At 39.9% G+C, this 8,673-nt stretch overlaps 1 protein-coding gene across 1 annotated transcript in view; it reads right to left on the bottom strand.

The window, feature by feature from the left end:
• Positions 1-828: 828 nt before the first annotated feature.
• Positions 829-8,673, bottom strand: part of DEPDC1B (DEP domain containing 1B) — a 40,253-nt gene continuing 32,408 nt past the window's right edge. The window contains exon 12 of the transcript XR_005931640.1: positions 829-1,064. The gene's annotated coding sequence lies outside the window, so the exon portion shown is untranslated. The remainder of the gene's footprint in view (positions 1,065-8,673) is intronic.

The raw sequence follows: 8,673 nt of genomic DNA, 5'->3' as shown, positions 1-8,673 counted from the left end.
GCATTTCGAGCATTACTAGCAGTCTGTAAGATAAAAAACCATAATGCTTCTTTACCATCTAGGGCAATGCTTCTGAAGAACTTCCTGCAGTGTCAGGACAGCCTGCAGTGCAGCAAAATTATTGTTTTCCCAGCCCTATATCCAAGTGCCAGGCCCAAAAGATACAGTGGCCCTCTAGAAGGGGCACAGTATCTTCAAAGCTGCCCTAAAAGAAGGTACAACAAAACAGAATTTCAAACATGAGGTGTTTCAAGAGCACTGAACAGGCTGGAACTGCACTAAATATCAGAAGCTTTCCCAAAGCACAGGCAATGAAATAGGCTTACTGAGAGAAGCATCATCAAGGTCTGAGACGGAAAGAGAACGTGCAATAGGGTGTGTAAAAAAAGAAAAAAAAATCCACAATACTAACAGATTGCACCAGCTTTAGTAATAATGTAGCATACTTTAAAGGATGACTAAAGCACTAAAGCATATGGACAAATCCTGTGCAGTTTGCTCATACACAGATAATTCTAGTGATTTTTTTTTTTTTCTTTAAAAAGTGAAACAAAAAATACTGTTATGTCATTGTCCTGGGTTCAGCTGGGATAGAGTTAATTTTTACAGGAACCTGGGAGGTGGGGGGGCATAGCCGGGGCAGCTGACCTGAACTAGCCAAGGAGCTATTCCATACCATGTGACATCATGCTCAGTATATAAATGGGGAGCGGGCTGGGGGGTGCACTCGGCTTTCCGCGGGGGAAGTGGCGGAGCGTCAGGTCCCGGGTGGTGAGCAGTTGCACTGTGCATCACTCTTTTTGTATACTCTTTCATTAGTACCGTTGCTGTTGTTGTAACTTCTCTTTTTGTGTTGTCCCAGTAACTTGTCCTTATCTCAACCCACGAGGTTCCCTTTTTTTTTCCTTTCTCCTTTCTGATTCTCCTCCCCATCCCACCGGAGGGGGGCGGGAGGAGTGAGCGAACGGCTGCGTGGTCCTTTGTTACCGGCTGGGCTGTAACCACGAGACAGTCATATAGTTTGAACTTCTACCTGTAATAAAACATCATCCTTGCCACATTCCCTGCAAAGGAATGGCAGTTAGAAGCTGGATTGATTTTTGTTTGTTTGCAAGCATTCGTAATCACCAGTTACAATTTAAGGTCTCCAAACCTTTAAAGCTTTTTGAACAAAGAATATAATGCCCTGGTCAAGATTCCAGGAACATGTCATGGATTATCTACATGATACCATATCTATTCTCCATACTTTTTGGGGGGCAGCTATGGAATAACAGCAAAGCATGTCCATGTGCTCCTCACGGACACCAGTAGACAAGTATGAAAAATAAATGGTGACAAAGTTCCTAATTTAACTTACCAGTTTGTACCTCCCAACAGTATAATCAAAAAAATGACTTCATGAAACCAAGATTACAATTAGCACCTGTTAAGCTCTTAAGACAATCTGAGGAAATATCAGTCCTACTACTCCAAAGAGTCATAAAATGGACCGCAAAGTATCTCTGCTCATGGAGGCATCGCAGATGCAGAAGCTTACCCATAAGTCTCTTTCTTGAAACCTACAGCAGTTAACCACAATTTAAACTACAGCACAGTATTGTGAAGCAAGCATCCTTACAGAAGATGTTGTCTGCAATATATAGAAAGGGAAATACTAACAGACTAAAAGCATTCTTGATGACATCATATTATTTCAATTTCCCTTGTGTTCTTAAATAGCAAAATGCATGTGGTACTGGAGAGACCATAGCAAAGTTGCAACAGTAGAGATATGCCTCTTATCCTAAAGGGTAATATACAACCATTCACAGTTTCAGCTTTGCTCCTGAAGATGCGTAGTGGTTTTTCTATTTCTCTCTTCAAGTAAACTTGCAAGGGGTTTTCTGAATACGGAACACTACATGATTCTATTATTGTTTACTGCAAATTATCAATCCTTTAAAAAGCTGTCTGAAAGATCCTTTCCTGCCTCCTGAGCACACATTAGCTTTCAGAATTTCTTCGCAGAGAACTGTTGGGACACCTTTTCCTTCCCACAGTTTTATATTTCATTTTGGCAGAGATAGAAACATGTCCTCAGTATTAAACAACTCGGCCAACTGCAAACCTTGAAAGTGATCTGTGGAAAGAAGTAGACAACGACAGGCTTTCCTCCTCCCTGGTAAACCCATAGCTACCTACAAGTAGCCATCTCTACTGTCCAAGTCTTCTCTTAGTTTAATTTTCATTAAGTAAAGAGAATGCCAGACTCAGCTAGTCTCATTACAGAATCTTTCTGATTGCCCTCCTGTGCATTATTTTAATTTCTGTTGTTCATACACATTCATGTATAAAGCTGTATGAAACCATATTAAGTACTAAAACAGTGCCAGACAATTCCCACATGGCTATAACAGGCATCCTGACAGCCAGAAAAAGTTCCACCTCTTTCCAATAACATTACTCCATTGATTTTGTCCAAACAATATCTAATCTCATGGCTCACCTTTCACCACACAGCTGTTTTTGCCCCATACTCTTTTTGTATTACCCTCAACAATTTAACTTATTCTGCCAAACTTGCATAATGCTCTTGTGCAGCATTTCAAAATAAGACTAAGAAGGTCTTGCTACTCTTGGAGGCAATCAAGTGCAATCATCATCATACTTGGAGAAGAGGCTTCATGAGAGTCAAGTCTGGAGCTAGAGTTATAGAGGTGATATACAGAACCTGGTCCTTACTCTGGTAACAGAGCATGTCTAAGTGTTTGACCTATAAGCATCAGAAAAAAACAGTGAGAAAAGATGTGTCTCTGCATATACCACATTTTGCCAATTTCCAACAAAGTGATAACCATGTTAGGGCAAGGAGGAAAAATATGGGAAGCTGAAGACATCATCTTACTTAATGCTTTCAGTGGCATAGAAATTTTTTTGGCAGAAGCTTGTATTAATGGTGGCTGTTCTTCCCTGAGAAAAGGTAGTTACATATATCGAAAAACCTTTCCCACAAAAAGCAAACACCTTGGAGAGTAAGTGTTTAAAAAAAAAAAAAAACAACCAACCAAAAACACTTTTCATAAAGTGGAATGATTTACACTTTGTGTCTTTCTCATCAATCTTTAGCATGTGGATAGCATTCAGACTCATTTGTTCAACGCTTGTCTCAAGACAGCTTCTGCTCTGTGATAAGCCTTTAGAATGGTGTCAGTAGTGTTGCTTAAGCATACTTTTATCCAGTCATTGAGACAACCTACCTGTACCAATAGCGGTGGCCACTCTTCCTTGCTATACCCATGTCATGCTGCAGTATCATTATCAGGATACCTCACCCCCCACAAGCGTTAGGGCAATTCCTTTGTCCAGGCTGGATAGCAGCAGAAAATATTCTTCTTTACTTTCTAAGTAAAAATGAAAATTTAAGTATGACCAAAATTCCTCAAGTAACACACCAGAGCTAATGCAAAAAAAAGAGGTCCACATGCTCTTTGTGTTTAGCAATCAATGACATCAGACACATGTTCCTCCTATGCAAACACTAGGTAGAGTGCCTCAAGCAGCATCACACTACTCTTTGCTACTCTTAGAAGTGAATTAAAGCACCATGAGCCAAAGTTTCAGGGCAAAACTTTAATTATATGCTGTGAACCATTATTTGTACAGTTTTCATTTTCTTATCGATTTTTTTGTCCATGCAGGGCAAGAAAATTAAAGTTCTTACCATGTCACTGTCCTGTCAGGGTAATTTATCCCTGTCTCTACTTTGACCTTCAGTTTGTCAGGAATAATAAGCTAAAAAAAAAAAAAAAAAATAAAAAGAAAGAAAAAGAAAAGAAAAAAAGATTTTTTTCCTCTGCCTGGTAGATTTATCATTCAAAAACTTTTGAGGCCAATGTCCCTCCTGCCTTCTTGACTGCTTAATGTCTCCTATTTAAACAGTTAGAGATTTTATATAAATATTTATTAAAAAATATATTTTTTTACTTCCTTTAGGTTCATTCATGGGTGGGTATCCCTCTTATTGTGATTCCTGTGTCAATTTGTTTTTCCCCTGTCCTGAAGAAAACCTCTTTATGCATTTATGTCACAGCACTTCTTTCATAGATAAATACTGAGAATCAGAGAAAATTTCAGAATACAAAATTTCTTTTCAAGCCTTTCATTTTCCCTAGGTATATTTCTAAGGTTATCACTCACCATAACACTCTTTAAGAGATGGCAGAATCTTTCTTCATTTACCCCATAAGTCATATAGGATTATCAATTCCTTTCTTTAAATATATGTTTAAAGTTCAGTTTTACTAACATTTTTGCAATTTAAATACACAAGCAAGCTCATCAAAATTGTATACAAAACAATACTCTGTAAACCTATATTTGGATTAATGTGTACTTCAAAAATGTCTCGTCAGATAGCCTCTCAAAAATCCTTTCTCCCAAATACATATTTCATATACTGCAATAAGGAGACAGCCACAGCTTTGATTTAAGCTAGCACTAATAACCGTCCTAGCGAAGATCATGAGAACAAGGGCTTCTGAGTAGGCCAGAAACCTGAGTACATCTCCATGGCTCCTGACAGGCTTGCAAGCTGCATTGAAAGTTATGTTTCTTCACCATTATCACCCATGTTACCACATCAAATTAAATTTAGCATATTATAGAGTGCTGCAGTCTTGCCTACATTAGGCTTCATAAACATGAAGGCATATTTTTGGGGGATGATAATGTTTATCTACACTTTTGTTACAACAACAGAGCAATAAAGGCACTTTCTGAAAATAAATTCATCTCAGAAGGCAGGATATAAGTAGTCCCCTGAAAATGGCAATAAAAAGGGATTCATTTGGGATTTAGATTTTTATGTGGCTGAAGTTGCATATAATTATTCCCACCTTAAATAAGAATAACAAGCCTGCCGAGCTTTCTCAATCACTCCACCTCTGAATTTAAATTTCATTTTCACGGTTTCAGGCAATAGTTTTCTTTGTTAACAAGAACCTAAAAAATTGACAAAATTGGGTGAAAAGTACAAAGAAGATTGCAATATTTGGTAGTGAATTTGTCCTCACAGTGCAAGCTTGACTTCCAACTGAATTGGGGGGGGGGCAGCGGGAATCATATTTTATGCCAATATTACAAAACTGATATTACATCTAAGAATATTTTATTCCAATCTGAATTCAAGTTTCTAAACAAAGGTCTTTTCTTCAATGTTGTGGGTTTTTTTCAAAATAAAATTGCAATAAATTTGAATTTGATTAAATAAGACTTTCTAGATTAGAAAGAAAATTTCTTCAGATGTTATAAATCAAGTCTATTCTTTTCTTTATTTACACATTTGGCATTGAAATAGTCTAAAAGTTTCTTTTTTCTTTGATTCTATTTCCTGACACAATAGGAACAAAAAACTACCAAAAAATTTATTTATTCTTTTAGATACCTGTAAAATGAGCAAACAGGTTGTCTAGAATAAATCATTAGTTATTTTATGTCAGTAAATATTTTGCAAATATTTTGAGTATATTCAGACACAGTGCCAACCAAATAGGCAGAATAATTTGGGAAATCAGGCACTAAAACAGGACGCCCAGCACTAACCTTGACTCCCTCTTTTTTCTTTCCTAACTGTAAGAAAATCAGCACTATTATGATAAACACAAACATTATTATTCCACACTCAGATAATCTGCACATCATCACAGAGTAGTAGGTGAACCTGGATACAGAAAAACGACGCCCATTATTATTGAAAACAAAGTCATGAGAGGAAGTCAACAGAGGAAAATTTGAGCCTATTTCACTCTAAGCAAGGACAAAAACCCTCTTAGTAGTCTGTCCTGTAACAAGACTAGCTTGAGTTAAAGAAACTCACACAGGTGTTTCCCAGATGAGCCTAAACAAACACTTCACAGGTGATCCTGTAGCTTCAGGAAGTCAAACCTGATCTGTATAGTCCACTCCATATTCCTAGTCTGCTAAAAAAAATTAGAGCCTTTATAAAATTTAAAGTGCGCACTAGTTACACATCATAGAACATTCTCTTCTCCAAATCTGAGCTGTCTGATTATGTAGTGTTCCTTGCTTAGGTGCACGTGGTGCAACTTTTCTATGCAGATCTGCACAATTACTCTTGTATTTTCTCAGGTTATGTAAGCCTCCTGTATTGGGTTTGCGTGGCAAGGTTTTGGTAGGAGGGGGCTAGAGGGGTGGCTTCTGTAAGAAGCTGCTAGAAGCTTCCCCCATGTCCGACGGAGCCAATGCCAGCTGGCTCCAAGACGTACCCAGTGCTGGCCAAGGCTGAGCCCATCAGCGATAGTGCTAATGCCTCTGGGATAACATTTTTAAGAAGGGGAAAAAAGTTGGGACAGACAGAAACGGCAGCCGGAGTAGAGGAGTGAGAACATGTGAGAGAAACAACCCTGCAGACACCAAGGTCAGTGAAGAAGGAGGGGGAGGAGGTGCTCCAGGCGCCAGAGCAGATTCCCCTGCGGCCCGTGGGGAAGACCATGGTGAGGCAGGCTGTCCCCCCCCAGCCCATGGAGGTCCACGGTGGAGCAGATATCCACCTGCAGCCCGGGGAGGACCCCACGCCGGAGCAGGCGGGTTCCCGAAGGAGGCTGTGACCCCGTGGGAACCCCGTGCTGGAGCAGGCTCCTGGCAGGACCTGCAGATCTGTGGAGAGAGGAGCCCACGGAGCAGGTTTTCTGGCAGGACTTGTGACCCTGTGGGGGACCCATGCTGGAGCAGTCTGTGCCTGAAGGACTGCAGCCCATGGAAGGGACCCACCCTGGAACAGTTCGTGGAGGCCTGTCTCCTATGGGAGGGACCCCACACTGGAGCAGGGGAAGAGTGATGAGTCCTCCACCTGAGGAGGAAGGAGTGGCAGAGACAATGTGTGATGAACTGACCACAACCCCCATTCCCCATCCCCCTGCCCTGCTGGTGGGGAGGAGGTAGAGAAAATCAGGAGTGGAGTTGAGCCTGGGAAGAAGGGAAGGGTGGGGGGAAGGTATTTTAAGGTTTGGTCTTATTTCTCATTATCTTACTCTGATTTGATTGATAATAAATTAAATTGATTTCCCCAAGTTGAGTCTGTTTTGCCAATGATGGTAATTGGTGAGTGATCTCTCACCTACAAACCTTTCATTATCTTTTCTCTCTCCTGTTCAGTTGAGGAGGGGGGTGATAGAGGGGCTTTGGTGGGTACCTGGTGTCCAGCCAGGGTCAGCCCATCATACGTCTTCTTACCCCAAACTGGGAAAAAAGAAAGTAAATTTTACCAGAACTTGTTGTTTTCTAATAGCCATGTTGTTTATCTGCCTCATAATCTACCATGCTCAGTTTGAAAGGACAGAAATGGGCTGTTGTTCCTGTTTAATCCAGATGTGTAGAAATTCAGGAGTAACACACACTGGGTAAAAGCGTCTAGATCTTTTGAAGGTTTAGGACAAACTTTGTAGACAGCATCCCAGAAGCAGTGCTGTGTATTTCCATTCACCTGAATTACTTGTCTGAGGTAAGTTTATGGATGAGGTAAGTTTATGCACCCTTTTTGGATGCAGATGTCTGAAGTCTGAAGAGGTTACTTGCTGAGGCTTACATACTTGATGTGACACCTTGAGAAGCAGGCTTCTCTGTCAAAACCAGACCAGGCATTTCTGCACTGCGTTCTCAAAAGGTGTGGTGGGGAACACAGTGCAAATGGATTTTCTGCTTAGATAGTCTAAATTCAGTTGGGTTAATTAGTTTCAGTACACCTGGGCCCAAGCTGATTCAATTCAGAGCACCTGTGTCCGTACCTACTTTTGTTTCTGTTAAAGGAAGGCTATTAGATTGAAGAGTTGCTCACAAATCTGAGGTTTCTATATAACAACAAAAGTGCTGGCAAAAGGCATCGTGCTAAGGACAAAACACACTTTTCAATGAGAGACTGTTAAGACAGCAGAGTCCAGGACTCAAGGGCTAGGAAGCACCGTTAAATGATAGTTACTCATGCAACATTAATTCACAGTATCTTTTCTTTTGCATGCCCATTAGGTTAGGGCCTAATTACATAAGCATATACTATTAAGTCCACAGGATGCCCAAAGAATTCAACATTATTTTCATTTCAATAGAGTGAGCAAACAGGAACAGGAACAACATACACTGTTGCTGATTAACATTAAATAGGGTTCTTTGTCTTAATACCTTGGCTTTCCTATTCTCCAGCCAATAATAAACATTAAAGAGTCCTCAATAACATATTCAAAAAGAACATGTTACAGCACACTAATAAAGGCTTCCATCTCAGGAAAGGCTTCAATTTGAACAAAGTTCTTATTTTCTGTCTCTAATTGGAGAGCATTTCTGTAAGATAATGCTCTGTCTGGCAGGTTTTTGGGTGGTTTGTAACCATCTTTTGTAAAAGATAAGCACAGTAGCTGCTGTTCCTCCAAGCTGATATTGCCTCCTTGAAGGTAAAGTAAAAAAGGAGAAAAACAGAAGAGGGTTTTAAAAGAAAAGCGAGCATTAGAAAGCACAGGCTCTATTCCTGAGGCTGATTTTTACTTGCAGCCTTGCTGTTGCGAAAGACACAGAATATGTTTTTATTAGCTACTCCAAAATTTCAGAATATTGTTCTCATCACACTGTGTTTTTAATGTCTGAAAAACAACTTCAGAGTATATAAAAAATGCAGTAACAATA

This window comes from Aquila chrysaetos, chromosome Z (assembly GCF_900496995.4).
Source record: "Aquila chrysaetos chrysaetos chromosome Z, bAquChr1.4, whole genome shotgun sequence".
In the NCBI taxonomy this organism is placed as follows: domain Eukaryota; kingdom Metazoa; phylum Chordata; class Aves; order Accipitriformes; family Accipitridae; genus Aquila; species Aquila chrysaetos.
This window is presented reverse-complemented; position numbering and strand designations above follow the sequence as displayed.